The sequence below is a fragment of the Hibiscus syriacus genome, unplaced genomic scaffold, assembly GCF_006381635.1.
Source record: "Hibiscus syriacus cultivar Baekdansim isolate YM2019G1 unplaced genomic scaffold, ASM638163v2 tig00110319_pilon, whole genome shotgun sequence".
Taxonomy (NCBI): Eukaryota; Viridiplantae; Streptophyta; class Magnoliopsida; order Malvales; family Malvaceae; genus Hibiscus; species Hibiscus syriacus.
This window is the reverse complement of record NW_024062678.1, coordinates 3577623-3592934: the sequence shown is the minus strand read 5'-3', so window position 1 is coordinate 3592934 and position 15312 is coordinate 3577623. Positions and strand designations below refer to the sequence as shown.

Sequence of the window (15312 nt, the reverse complement as noted above, 5' to 3'; positions counted from 1 at the left end):
TGTCATATAAACGATTTGAATTGTATATGCTCTGATAAGTGTGAAAACTTTTATTTTGAAATAATACTAAGTTTTCTTTAACGGGAATTTTTCATTATTTTGAGTAAGTAAAGGTTTAAAGTTGATGTGACACTTCGGACTCAGATTCGGGTCGGATACGGGTTGGGGTGTTACAACAAGTATCAAAAAATTTAAATTATAAGAGTAAATGAAAATAAATTTATAAATATTTTTTATTACGTTTAATAAACTATTTAATGAATATATCAAATTTCAAATAAATAATAATAAGAAAATTTATTAAAGAATAGTTACATAATAATTAAAAATTATATCATGCCAACGTTATTGTTATTTTTTAATTATGAAGATTAATACAAAAATAAAATATAACATTAAATATGATTTTAAAAAATAATAATAATTGAATGACTAAAATAGAAATAAAATATTAAATGAGTGACTAAGAAGATAATTTACTGGCTTATAATTATATGATGTAATAATTTATTTCTAAGACAATGAATTATTATTAGTTTGTTTAAAATTTAACTATAAAAATAAAGAAATCAAATTTAATATAGAAACAATACTATTCGTACATGTTTTTATAATATTTGGATAGGTCAACATCGATAAAATATTGGGCCTAGCCACTGCTTTACAGCCAACTCTTAAAATTCAAAGGTAAAGATAAAAAGTTCGAAATTAATTGATGAATTAATTATTAATGTCGAAAATGGCATCGGTTTCAATCACCACAGCCTTATCTCGGCTTTCTCTGTTTCGTCTCTCCAGAAAACCCTACTTATCACCTTCACTCTCATTTTCTTGCATCTCAAACCCCCCAAAACAAAAGGTCTCTCTCTCTCTTTCTTTCTCTGTGTGTGTGTGTGTGTGTGTTTTACCTTCTAAGACATTCATTTGTATTTCATCATTTCATTCACAAAAGTCTGAACTCTAAAACCCAGTTCTTGAAACATATTCGTTCTAGAAGTGTAATCGAAAATTTGGATTTTTGTAGAACCGAACGCATTTTAGGTTGTATTCAATGGCATCATCCGACTCTTTGGAATCAGCTGCCAATAACCCTGGGCTTCATACTACTCCAGATGAAGCTACCAAAGGCTATTTCATGCAGCAAACTGTAAGTTTTTGTTTTTATTTTTATTTGGGTGTGTGTTTTTAAGGGATTTATGTTAGTAGTTTTCTGGGTTGCAGATGTTTCGAATTAAGGATCCAAAAGTCAGTCTTGATTTTTACTCCCGTGTATTGGGCATGTCGTAAGTTATATTTCAATTCCCTCTCTCTTTTTTAATATAATTTGTTGTAAAGTTTATTGGTTATTAGTTCTTATTTGTTTATCCATTTTGATTAATTAGTTATTTATTAAGAAACCGGGGCTTTTCCTTTCTTGGTTTACCAAGTGTCTGCGGTGTTTTAGTATAACCACCGGAATTCTGCCTTGGCTGACTAATCTATGTCGAATACTACATAGATCATTTATGAGGTGACCTTCCATCTTGGTTCCATTCACAAGATCAATATGAGAGCTCTACCTTGTTTAAGAGACCTAGCCACCTAGGCCTCATCCTGATATTTAAATGAATCAAAAATTGCTTATAACATTTTCCAATTTATTCTTTTTATTTGTGCTTTGGTTGCTCATGGAATCTATTAAAACTTAATATTACTGACTTCCTGTCCTTCAGGCTGCTTAAGAGGGTGGATGTTCCGGAATTAAAGTTTTCCTTGTACTTTTTGGGCTATGAGGTAAAATTCATATAACTACGTTGCTAGAAGTAAGCTTGTATTAGTTTTCTGCTTTTCACTCGTAGTGCCTTATTATTTCAACTCTGTATGCGGTACTTGGTTTGAGGTATCACCATATTTCTGATCATAATGATGTTGATTCTAGATGGACATTTTCTTTAATGTAGGATGTTTCAAAAGCCCCAAGTGACCAGTTGAGAGGACAGCTTGGACCTTTGGAAAACCAGCTACTATTGAACTAACACAGTAAGAATACATTATTGTTGTTGTTGAATTGAATCCTTCTTTTGCGTTTACAAAGTCTTTAGTCTTGTTCCCTATCATGTTTAATAGTTTAATGTTTCCTACAGTAATTGGGGTACTGAAAGTGATCCAGAATTCAAAGGATATCACAATGGGAATTCTGAGCCTCGGGGCTTTGGTATGAATTGATTTGCCCCTTTTTTGTATTTCTTCTCATTTTTTGGTTCATAAATCTGAGAATGAGTTAAATTCAGGACATATAACATTCATTTGTTGAGCCTTATTTAACCCTGAAATGCGTTTATTTACCTACTGCTGGTTCTAATATTCATCAAGTTGTCCATCCTGTGTTGCTTTCATTGCGATAGTGATTTTTATTGCCAAGTATTTACTGAATTTATTCGCACATGGACTTAATATGATCTGTCAACCCTACATAGTGGGAAAGACATAGTTTGGTGTTCGTTATCCCATTGTTTTGTAAGTTATAATTTTTACTTAAAGTAAGTGTAGCATAAATTTTCACCATTTATTTTCCATTAACCCACTCGCTTATCTTAACATCTATGCTGTAATTGATTAAGCAATATCGGCTTTGGGGTGGATTCACTTCTACATTCAACTTCATAGAAGAAAGTTTTGTTTGCTTTTTATGTTCTTAAAATTGTGAAATCTGTATTTAAGGAGTTTTTGGAATTTTGATATGCTAACTTTTCTTTTTCATGTTTCAGGTCATATTGGCATCACTGTGGATGATGCAGTCAAAGCATGTGAGAGATTCGAACGTCTTGGAGTAGAGTTTGTCAAAAAATTAGATGCAGGTAAGTCATCTCGATTTGAATAATTATTAAGAATGATATGAGGCTTGATTAGGTATTTTGATTTCCATTTAAGCTTTTTATGGGATTTCTGGTATTGACAGCTGCTTCTAGACGAATTGCATTGTCTTCATCTTTTAGGAAATGAATCAAATGTTACAGGAACTTGTTCTTCAGCAGAGTTTAGATGATTTGGATCTTGGGGTTGGGTAGAGCATTTGTGTTTTAGCTATAGTGTCAGCTACTTGGTATCTAAAGTAAGTAAACTAATGACATAATTTAGGACTAAAATGATAAGAAAATGTGAAAGTAAAAAAAAAAAAAAACTGAAACAGTAATGCATATGTCTCTTTGTCAAATGACATATGTCTTCAAATAGAAGTAGAGCCAGGGTTGGCCAAACCCAACAATCCTATATATGCCCACCTTACGCTTACCCCTTGGGTTGGAGCCTGACTTTGACAGGGAGAAGCTCCTTCTGATCCCATCTGTGCCAACCTGCATATCTGCATTGGCATGAGATTGGAACTCCCAAGAAGTATCCTAATTCCATCATTTTAGCCTTCATTTTAAGCAATACAGCGGGCAGATGAAATGATATAGCAGTAGAACCATAGAAGACCCTTATCACAGGAAACAATTGAACAAAGAATAGTTAAATCAACCATTCATTCAACAACCAAGAAATAAAACCTCTCAAAACACAAGAAGAACCCTTTTTTAAACTTATTTTGTGCAATCTATCAAATATTATTTGCCTAATCTATCAAAGATTACAAACAAGGCAGGAATCATATAAACAAATCCTCTGAGCAGCTTTCAGATTTTACCTTGTTAAAATTCTTTATTTTGTCTATTCTATCAATATGATTTGCAGGCAAAATGAAAGGGATTGCATTCATTAAGGATCCTGATGGTTACTGGATTGAAATCTTTGATGTGACAAGTATTGGAAAAGTAATTAGCAGTTCCTGAGCGAGTACATCAGGTAGCTTTTCGATTTTTATTTTGCTGATTCTCAATTGAAATTAGGTTCCCTTCAGATTGAATTATTGACATCAATGAAGCTATGGTTTACGCTTGTTAACCACATTGACCTTCTTTTATGGGCTTTATGACTTGTTCCCATAGCGAATGTCTGTCAGACCTACAGCTCTGGTTGCAGGGAAAGTATGTTTCATATAAAATAAATTTACATGCTGAATCAGTATAATATTTAAAAAAAACAGAAAAAATCGAATAAAATAAATTTACATTCTGAGTCGGTATAATATTTTTTTGCCCAAAAGAAACCAAGCATGGAAGGTAAATCCTTGCGTGCGATCAGGTCTGCTTATACAATTAGATAATTGGAAATGAAAGTGATAGTTTTGATGCAGGAAGGAGGATGGCATAGGAGGTTTATCTGAATGTCCCAGTTTCAGAGTATGGTCTTCCTGAGACATGAAATTTTAGTTGTATTCCAGAGTGTGTTTATTATGCTGGTCTTTGTCAAACAGAATAATGGGGAATTATTTGTACGGCAGATAATCTTGTGGTCTTTGTGAAACCAATGCTGCCCTTGTGTTAAGAATTTCCCCCGTAAATATCTGGTAATAAACTCCAGCGTGGTTTCTTCAAAATATGAGTTTCTTTCTGCTTTGGACTTTGTATCAATTGGATTTGGTTAATTTTGCTTTGCATGCAATAAACAAATTCCGGAGCTTGCTTTAGGTTTTTCTGTTTTATGAAAACAAATTTCGGAAAATGAGTTCCACAAAATGAATTATATTTTTTGGAAAATAGATTTTGTAAATTGTTTCAAGGTGTTTGGATGATGCATGCAAATCATTTTTAACTTGTTGATAAATAATCTAGAAATTATTTATTATAAGTAGTGTGCAGTAAATATTATTTATTAGAAAATAGTTTATATTATTAATATAATAATTTATTGAATATTATTAAAACTATATATAATTTTATAAATAAAAATGTATAATTTTATTAAAACAAAAAATTTATAAAATTTATAAATTATTTATTAAAATAAGAATATTATATTATATTTTAAAAATTATTAATAAAGCATATTTTAAATATTTAATAGCTTAATAATATTATTTTATGAATTAATAAATAAAAATAATTTTATTAATAATTTACTATAGGCGATATATTATTTTAAAAGATCCTAATAATTAATTATTTGGAAAAAAACCCTCAAAAACTTTTTTTTTTGAAAAAACAACTCTCAATCAAATTTTTTAAAAAACGTCGCGTTTTACAAAACGTGGTTCGAACTCGCGTTTTATGAAACTCATGTTTCATACGTTTATGGCGCCTTTTTATTCATAAATTAAAGGGTAAAGTATATAAATGATCATTGTACTTTTTAGATGCTTGCATTTTAGATCCTAAACTTTAAAAACTTGCAATACAGTCATTAAACATTTAGTTCGTTTGCATTATGGTCCTCGACGTAACGATCATTTCATTGTTGTTAGGGTAAATTATATAAATGGTCACTAAACTTTTTAGGCACTTGCATTTGGGTCCCTCAACTTTTAAAACTTGCAACACAACCATCAATTGCATTTTAAACCCTAAATTCCAAAATATTTCAATTACATTCTAAACCTCAAATTTCAAAAACACTTCAATTACTTACCCAACCCCAAATTCATAATACATTCTCAAAATCCACCATAACAAATTGAACTTGAAGCGGCAATCCTAAACCCTCAAAACATAATGCTAAATTTCCCCACCATAATCAACAATAATTAGTTCGTTTTGGGTCCATCACAATAAGTGATTATGTTGGGTTTAGGATTTAAAAGTTATATTTAACCAACTATAAGTGAACAATACTCAATATGATTCGAAAAAATTATTTTTCGACTTGAATTTACTCAAAAAATTTGATACAAATTGACTTTGAGTTGTAATTTCATAAACTCAACTTAAAAAAAATTCAAGTTAAAATCGAGTTGTAAAATACAACTCGAATATCTCAAAATTTTTAGTAATTAGTGGATTAATTTTTAAGTTTGAGTCAAGTCCCTTGACTCTGTATGATATATGTATATCACATATAGAAAATATAGAAAAAATATGAAGAAGTATATGTATTGTATATGGTTAAAAAATTATTTAAATTAGAATCAAATAATATTATAGTATTATAAATATTTATAATTAAATTTAAACAGAAACTCAAAAATTCAATTCAATTCGACTTTATTTAAATTTTATGAACTCAAATCGAAAAAAATTCGAGTCAACTATTTTATAAACTGAACTAAATTTGAATCAAAAAATATTATAATATGATAAATATTTATAATTAAATTTAAACAGAAACTCGAAAATTCAATTCAATTCGACTTGATTTAAATTTTATAAACTCAAATCGAAAAAATTTCGATTAAACTATTTTATAAACTGAATTGAGTATTTAGGTCCAACATAACCCTAAACCCTAAACCAACATAATCACTTATTGTTCACTTATAGTAGGTTATTTTTTTGAAATAGATATGTTTTGAGGGTTTAGGATTGATGCTTCAAGTTCAGTTTGTTATAACAGATTTTGAGAATGGATTATGAATTCGGGGTTGGGCATGTAATTGAAGTATTTTGAAATTTGAGGTTTAGAATATAATTGAAGTGTTTTGGATTTTGGGGTTTATAATATAATTGATGAATGTATTGCAAGTTTTAAAAGTTGGGGGACCTAAATGCAAGCGCCTGAAAAGTTCAATGACCATTTATATAATTTACCCTAACGGAAGTGAAACGACCGTTACGTCGAGGATCATATTGCAAACGAATTAAATGTTTGGTGACTATATTGCAAGTTTTAAAAGTTTAGAGACCTAAATGCAAGCATCTAAAAAGTTCAATGACCATTTATATACTTTATCCTAAATTAAAGGAATTTATCTGAAAAGTTGATAGATCTCGTATTTTACAAAATGCGTGTTGTAGAACACGAGTTAGTCCTACTTGGGCAGTTTGAAGGTTATTTTTCTAAATAATGTTGTTTGGAGTTATTTTAAACAAAAATGTCTTTATTATATATAATTTAAATAAAAACATGATATTATATATTATTATAATTTAATTTAATATATTATCATATTATTAAAAATATAATATTAAATTAAAATTATTAATAACATATGTTAATAATAATAATTAAAATAATAATTTAATATTAAATAATATTGTTTTAAATATTTATACATTAAAGTTAAAATTTTAAAAAATAACTTACAGGAAATCAATCAGTAATTTTTTTTAAATAAAGAAAATATTAATAAAAAATAAATTACGTTAGTTATCTGTTTTTCATTAATCAAATGCCGAAAAATGAAAGAAAATAATTTCCAAAAATCAATTACATGGAAATAAAAAGACTCTTAGTTTGCAGCAAGACATCAGATTGGGATTTGATTTTTCGAATTCTGGAGAAAACTTTCATCATTAATAATGGTGACATGACTGTTATTGAATTAAAAAAAAAGTTTCAGGCTCAGTAGGTATCACTCACTTTTGACTTTTACGTGAAAAGACATTCCTTACATTTCCAAACGATCTACATAATTTTCTATTTTTAATTTAATTATAAAATGTATATATACTAATTTTCTTGGATATTGTAAAATCATGTTTCGCACACAATAGGCAAAGTTTCAACATAATTCCATTCCAAAAGATTATTTTTAGATATAATTTATTAATTAAATAAATTAAATTTAAATATTATAGAAATAATATTTCTAATCCAACCTTAAACGTTATGATTTAGACACTAAATAACATATTGTTTAATTCCATCAAATCAAAATTTAGTTGAGAAATTTCATTGATCACATCATAATGAAACTCCTCATACTTGTACCGATGCACTTGGGCATGATTCTAGAGGCAAACATTTTGCTTGTCCCAACAAAAGGCCAGGGAACGTACATTACAAACAAAAATCAAAAGTCATATTACCCGAAAGCATACTCTTTATAAAAAGCTGCCTTGTTGAAATCGTATGAGATTTCAAACGTACCCAATTCTGATGAACCTCTCTAGTTAAACCCTATATTAACAACGCTTGCACTGAAATACCCATTTTAGCTAATCTGTCTATGCATCACTGCCATCAGCCTGTGTTCAGAAGCATAAAAAATATATAACAATGGGGATTCCCTCCATAAATTACAATGTCAACACATATATAAAAATTTCAGTCACACCTAAGAATTTCCCATATAACAAAATATAAACAAACATTAATATTAGGATACTAAACAAGACAGTGAAGCTCACATGAAATTTTTTATGCCAACTCTAAGCCATACCATCAACAGCCAAATTATATATATATTAAACTTAGCTTGTCAGCCACTTACAACTTATATATTCATAATGAATAATTAATGCATCTTCATATAAACAATGGCTAGCTAAGTATAGTGTTGTCTGTCTTATTAGCCAAAAAGAGAGAAAGAATGACCAAATTTAGCAAATTATATACCTACGTATAATTAATATTCATTCATGCTATATCTAGCTAAGTTGCATGCTAAATTATTAATTAGTTTGGGTAGGTAAACGAACTGATAGGGTACTGAACAAAAGAAAAATACAATATATGGTTCAAACTACTATAAATAGGTATATATGCGTACAAATTTAGGGATTCAAAATATATATATATATATATATATATATATATATATATATTACTTAATATGAATCAATAAGTGTTCATTCTTATATCTCAAATGGTAATTGAACAACCAACTTAATTAAAAAAATATTTTGAAGATTTTTTTTTAAAAAATGGATACTTTGTATTGAAGAGATACAAGGTACTTATAGTCCTCATTAAAAAACTTCCCTAAACCTATTAGAAGAAAAAGAGTGAACTATGAGGTGAAAATAACAGGAAGCCAAAAACAAGCTCCTGAGATACAACACTATCTGAGATACAGGAACGTTCAAAGAAACATCTAACCTGCTGTTATGAATACAGCTGCAAACAGAAACAGAAACCCTCCGAGAAGAACACATAAGAAGGAGCAGCAAACCAACTAGCCACATAACCTCTTGGGGATAGGCACCAAAGCGGAACTCAGCAAATTCAACACTATAATAGAACAACCTCGAACTAACAACTAAAACCTTGAATCTTGGCCACGAAAAGAACGACCTAAACTCCAAATTTCAAAACCAACGGCTCCATGACTAACAACCAGAAAAACTAAAAGAAGGAACCAATACCACTGTAGTACCCTGAAGAACCCAACACAAACTGAACGAAAGCCTCCAAGACTTGGAATACGGATAACTAAACAACCAACAAAAATACCAACCAATCAACCCTATCACATAAATCTTCAAAAAACAAAAACAAGTACACCTCAACAGACCACAACAACCAAGGATAAACCACAAACCACATTATTCAACTGACTTTAACTCCAGCCCACCCCACAAGCCTCCACAGAACTGAGCAAAACAAGGATTTCCTGACTCCAAAACATCAAACACAGAAATTCCTCAAAGACAGCACCCTAACCTTCGGAATGAAAAATCCACCATAACACCTCGGATTGAAGATTTTTTATTGTTATCACGACGAACACATAAGCATATAGTTGACGACTTTGAAAATCCATTAATGACAAACAGTAGCAGCAGTCAGAGACTAAAAAAAGGAGTTTCTGCCTTCGTTCTGAGGCTGTAATTGGTTTTTCCAGTTGTTTCGATACCCCAGTTTTTTTTTTTTTGGTTCAAAGAAATCCCAGTAATGATTGTCCAATTGTTTTTGAAAATTGATGAAGAAGTTGGTTTATCTTGACATAAGGATCGATAGTTGTTCGTAGGCTAAATTACGCTTTACCCGCGTTTTCGCTGAGTTGGATGCCACGTGTGGAAGGCGCGTCCCCGGGGACGCGCCTTTGCCAACTCAGCAGACACGTATTTTGTTTTATAATAAATAGTTTATTTTTATTATTATTATAAATTAATAATATATTATGTAAAATGTTTCGATTATAATGTAAGAATTATCAAATGTATTTTGTTAATGTGTGTTAAAGGTGGAGTGAATTATAAAATTAATACTTTATTGTAGTTATAGGAAAAATGTATGAAATTAGATATTACACATATGGTTATATTATTATTTTTGATTTTGATTATCGATCTATTAATTTTATCAGTTAATTATTTAAATGTTATCAATCTAGTCATCTCATATCAATATTTAACGAAAATATTGATGCATAAGTTAATAAATTAGTATAATTACATATTTAATCTTCAAGACTTACATATTTTATAAAATTAGTCTTATTAAAAATTTAATTTAATAAATTTAATCCTCCAATCAGAACATGAAATGTGTCATCGTATACATAAATTTTTTAATAACTTTTAATTTGTTTAATTTAATATTTTTCTCTACTTAGAAGGTGGAATTATTATTATATTTTAAAAAAAATTATAACTAATAATATTAATTATTATATTAAATAAATATATTAAATATATTTATGTATTTAAAAGTTTAAAAAAATATTTAGGTGTACATACATTGACAAATTATATAAATGCAATAACATTAAATTATTAGAAACAAAAACATTCATTTAAATACAATATTAATTACATAAGAGTTAACGGTTATATGATGATAACAGAGCTGGACATTTTTTTCTATTGTGCCCGATGTTTCTAAAATGCCCACATCGTTTTTGTTCTGTTGACTTCTCCCGAATATCCATATCACAATGTATTCTAGTAGATTTTGGACGACCTGAGTCCCTCAATAGCAATGGATCTGGTACAATTGTAAGCCAAGTTTGAATCTCATTTGGGTCTCTTTCGTTTCCTATGGGCGGAAACTCAAATTCATATACCTTGAATACTTGTGAAAGTTGGTATACGAGATCAACATAATTTTTGTAGTCCAAATGCGAATTTGAGCAAGCATCAATGACATGAGAGCATGGATATTTGAGTGCTTGAAAGAAACCACAATCACACCACCTCTCTTGCAGATTAACTCTGAAAGAGTTAGCTTCAATCCCTTGCAGCGGACGTGGCATTTCGGTTACACGAAACAATTCACGGGTGCGAGAAAAATTTGTAACTAACATCCCATTTGATGCAGCCACTTTTTTCTGTAAATCAACTACTAGTCTTGGGTGGTAAATATGTCCGTTTTGCATCCAAGTAAGAGCTTGTCCACCGAGCTTTGCAAAGAGTTGACCCAAACGAAAATAAGTCGTTTTAACCAACGCCGTGACTGGTAAATGGCGCCCCCCCTTTAAGGTTGAATTTATTGCTTCAGCCAAGTTTGTTGTCATATGACCATAGCGATACCCCCCGTCATATGCATTTGTCCACATTTCTTTGCTGATGTCCATAATGTACTCGCACCCCTTCTTATTTTTGCCAAACAGCTATTGTAGCATCGACTCAAACCTTTGAGGTAAGAGTTCGTAACCTAATCCATTAGGAATATGTAATAGTTAATATGAAGTATAAATAAGTAATAAGAAATTGATAGAAAATTGGGAAAAAGTAACATACCCATCCGCACGACTAACTGACGTTCATCGTTCTTCTTGTATTTTCCGTAATAGTTTGCAGCAATATGACGGACACGATAACGATGTTGAACATGTGGAGGTCTATACATTGTACCCAAAGAGTCCATTGCTGCTTTTATCCCGGCTCCTCGGTCTGAAATAATGCATAGTCGTTCCCTGGTGACAATATGTAAACGTAAATTTTTAAGGAAAAAAGCCCAAGACTCAGTGTCTTCTCCTTGAACGAGGGCAAACGCAACAGGAAGAATATTGCGATTTCCATCTTGGACCACAACCAATAATAAAACTTGCTTGTATTTCCCATATAAGAAAGTACCATCAATTTGGACAATTGGTTTACAGTACTTGACTGCATTAATACACTGAGGGTAAGTCCAAAAGACTCGGTAAAATTGGCAGCGATCGCGAACCATTCGATCATTCACGTAATGATGTTGAGTTTCGAACTCAACAATTGTCCCAGGATTAAGTCTTTGCACAACATGAAACCAACTGGGCAGCTCGTTGTAAGAGGAATCCCATTCGCCATGAAGTTTGCAAATGGCATTCTGTTTTGCCAACAACGCTTTTTTATATGAGAAAGTGTACCCATATTGTGACTGTATAGCAGAAATCAACACTGCAACATCTATATGAGAGCTTTGCTTCACCATGGGCATGATTGCTTGACAAATAATGTTGGAGTCCAAGTTGGGATGATCCTGGTTTATACCTGTTGCACAACATGTATGAGGACCATTGTATCTGGTTAGTTCCCATAAGTTGTTCTACATCTTCCTCTTTGATACACGTACCATCCATTGACATCCGTTGTCACGTTGAACGCAGTAGCAGACATATTTCTCCGTGTTAGATCGATCAACTCGGGACTGAACTGAGTTACGAATATTGTAACTCTTTATTGCCATCATTGCTTCCTCCTTCGATGCGAACTCCATTCCAATATGTAAATTACCGTCATTGACTGATGATTGAAGTCCATAGTTGCCAACATCAGGAAGATCTGGAAATTCAGGCTCATACATTGCATCATAATCAGCCTCATACATATGTGCAGGAAGTTCGGCTGGTGTTGTATTTATCGGAACGTCATCCTCATCATCATCAGAATGTACGTTAAACTGTGGTGAGTCAGGTTCAACGAATAATCCCGTTTCAGCACCATCTGCACCTGGCTCCCGAAGAGGTTCTTCTGGTGGAGATGAGGGTTCCTCCGATAATCCAATGTTGAGGTCAAATAAGTTCCCGCTTGCGTGTCCTCCCCTTGAACTTGAGGCCATTGTATCATGTGGGATGTGAATAGACTGTCGTCTCGTTGGCATTTCCATATGTAAGTCGAAAACATTGGCAGATGAATGTCTGCCCCTTGAAGTAGAAGAGATGTTGCCATATGGATTTTTGGTGAAGCCACGTGGGTTGAGATCATAAGCAGTTGCAGATGAATGCCTTCCTATTGAACTTGATGGCATGGTATATGGCGTTGGATCCGCCATTAATGATGTGAAATCATTACAGATCAGTTGTGTCGGGCTATCAACTTGATCAGTTTGATATGCAATGCCAAAGTGAGAGGAATATGAGAGACCACGAGTTGCACGAACCTCAATAAAAGTGGCATACATTTCAATAAGAGATTGTGAACTCCCCATATGAGCATCAACCATCATAGAAACATCATCATCGTTTGAAAGCTGAAATGATGTATACGTGAGCGGAAAAAGTTCAGTAGGAAATCTGTACTGAAGTGAAGATAGTCTTCTCTGGCCTGCTACACGAATCTTTAACGAAATTTTTGTGATTAACTCCTCAATTGTGATGTTTCTCTTCAAGGTTAAGGGGATATAATGATCTGACTCAAAAACAACCCCCTCTTCAGCTTCCTTAATTTCTCCATCATACAAAACAACAGCAGAAAGACGACTCATTTTCAGACAATTTGAGAATTTAGAGTTTGGGAATTTGAGAATTTGAAAGATTGTGAACATAAGTTTGTTTTGAAAGTTTATAATACGTTGCATATAATAGTGTCTATAATCGGAGTACTATTCACATGAAGGCGCGTTCCCGGGGCGCGCCTTCTATTATTTCATCAGAGAATATGTTATCATTGCCCTATTATGTCACTCATGTCCCTCGGGGACACTAGATATATCAGTACCTATTATTTCACTATTCACATGAAGGCGCATTCCCGGTTGCGCGCCTTCCATTATTTCGTCAGAGAATATGTTATCATTGCCCTATTATGTCACTCATGTCCCTCGGGGACACTAGATATATCAGTACCTATTATTTCACTATTCACATGAAGGCGCGTTCCCGGGGGCGCGCCTTCTATTATTTCGTCAGAGAATATGTTATCATTGCCCTATTATGTCACTCATGTCCCTCGGGGACACTAGATATATCAGTACCTATTATTTCACTATTCACATGAAGGCGCGTTCCCGGGGGCGCGCCTTCCATTATTTCGTCAGAGAATATGTTATCATTGCCCTATTATGTCACTCATGTCCCTCGGGGACACTAGATATATCAGTACCTATTATTTCACTATTCACATGAAGGCGCGTTCCCGGGGGCGCGCCTTCCATTATTTCATCAGAGAATATATTATCATTGCCCTATTATGTCACTCATGTCCCTCGGGGACACTAGATATATCAGTAAATCAGGTAAATTATAACCAAAATTTAACTTCTTTTGAAAGTTCAGCAAGTTAAGAATAACTTAAATTAAAACGTTATGTGAAGTTTGAATAAATTAGATAAAATGTTATGGATAAATTGAATAAATGTGAAGTGATAAGTTGATTGTGACATTGAAATTGTATGGAATGAGCATTGAAATGTGACATTGAATAAATTGCCAATTCACCCCCTCTTGGCTGATTCCGTCGATCGATGAACTCAACATAAGTTGATTTTAATGTATACGTTTTAATATATATGTTAATGATAAAATCATATGTATGGATAAATTTAATTTCAATTTAAGTATTGTGTACTATAATTGGAATATAACTTTTAATTTCGAATACAATTGGAATATTAAGTTGAAATTTAATGTTAAATTTTGAATACTATAATTTATATTTTAAATTTAAATTTGAATAATATTATTTTTATTTTTATTTTAAATTTCGAATAATATAATTTGTATTTTAAAAACATTTATCAAACATTTAATGTTAAATGTGAATAAAAAATAACATTAAAAAATATGTATGTAACAACCATGAAACATTTAAATAACATAACCAAATTACATAAAATTCTGAAATATAATTATTTAAATAACATTAAATATAACTGGATCACCGATGTCGTCTTCTCGAATGAGTTCCACATGGCGGTGGTTGTCTATTTCGTGGAGGATTTCTTCGTGGAACTTGTTCTTCAGTCTCCTCATCTTCACTATCATCATCAGCAGCATTTTCTTCATTTGGTGTAGATGACGCTGAAGGGGTTGAAGGGCCTGTATAAAATAACGACCCTGGAGGAGTGCTAGTAACAATCCCACCGCTCCCCGGGAACTATGAAAACTGTGGAAACATTGGCATCGATGTATGTGATCCAGATGGAGATTGAGGTGTCTGCGGAGAAACACCACCAGCCAAATAAGATGCATATGAACCATATGCTGGATTATTAAACATAGTCGTATATGCACCTCCATATGGTATAAAACCCTGCGGGCTAGGCATGTAACCTGGCGGGCTAGGCATGTAACCTGGCGGGCTAGGTATGTAACCCTGCGGGCTCGGAATGTAACCCTGCGGAGATGGCATATAAACTGGTGGGCTTGGCATATAAAGTGAAGTGTTGGGCATGTACCCCTGCGGCATCGACGAATAAGGATGTTGTGGTGGGACT

General features: G+C 32.2%; 1 pseudogene; it reads left to right on the top strand.

Annotated features, from left to right (window-relative positions):
• The first annotated feature begins 729 nt into the window (after positions 1–729).
• On the top strand, positions 730–4383 carry LOC120117452 (annotated as a pseudogene).
• The last annotated feature ends 10929 nt before the right edge of the window (positions 4384–15312 follow it).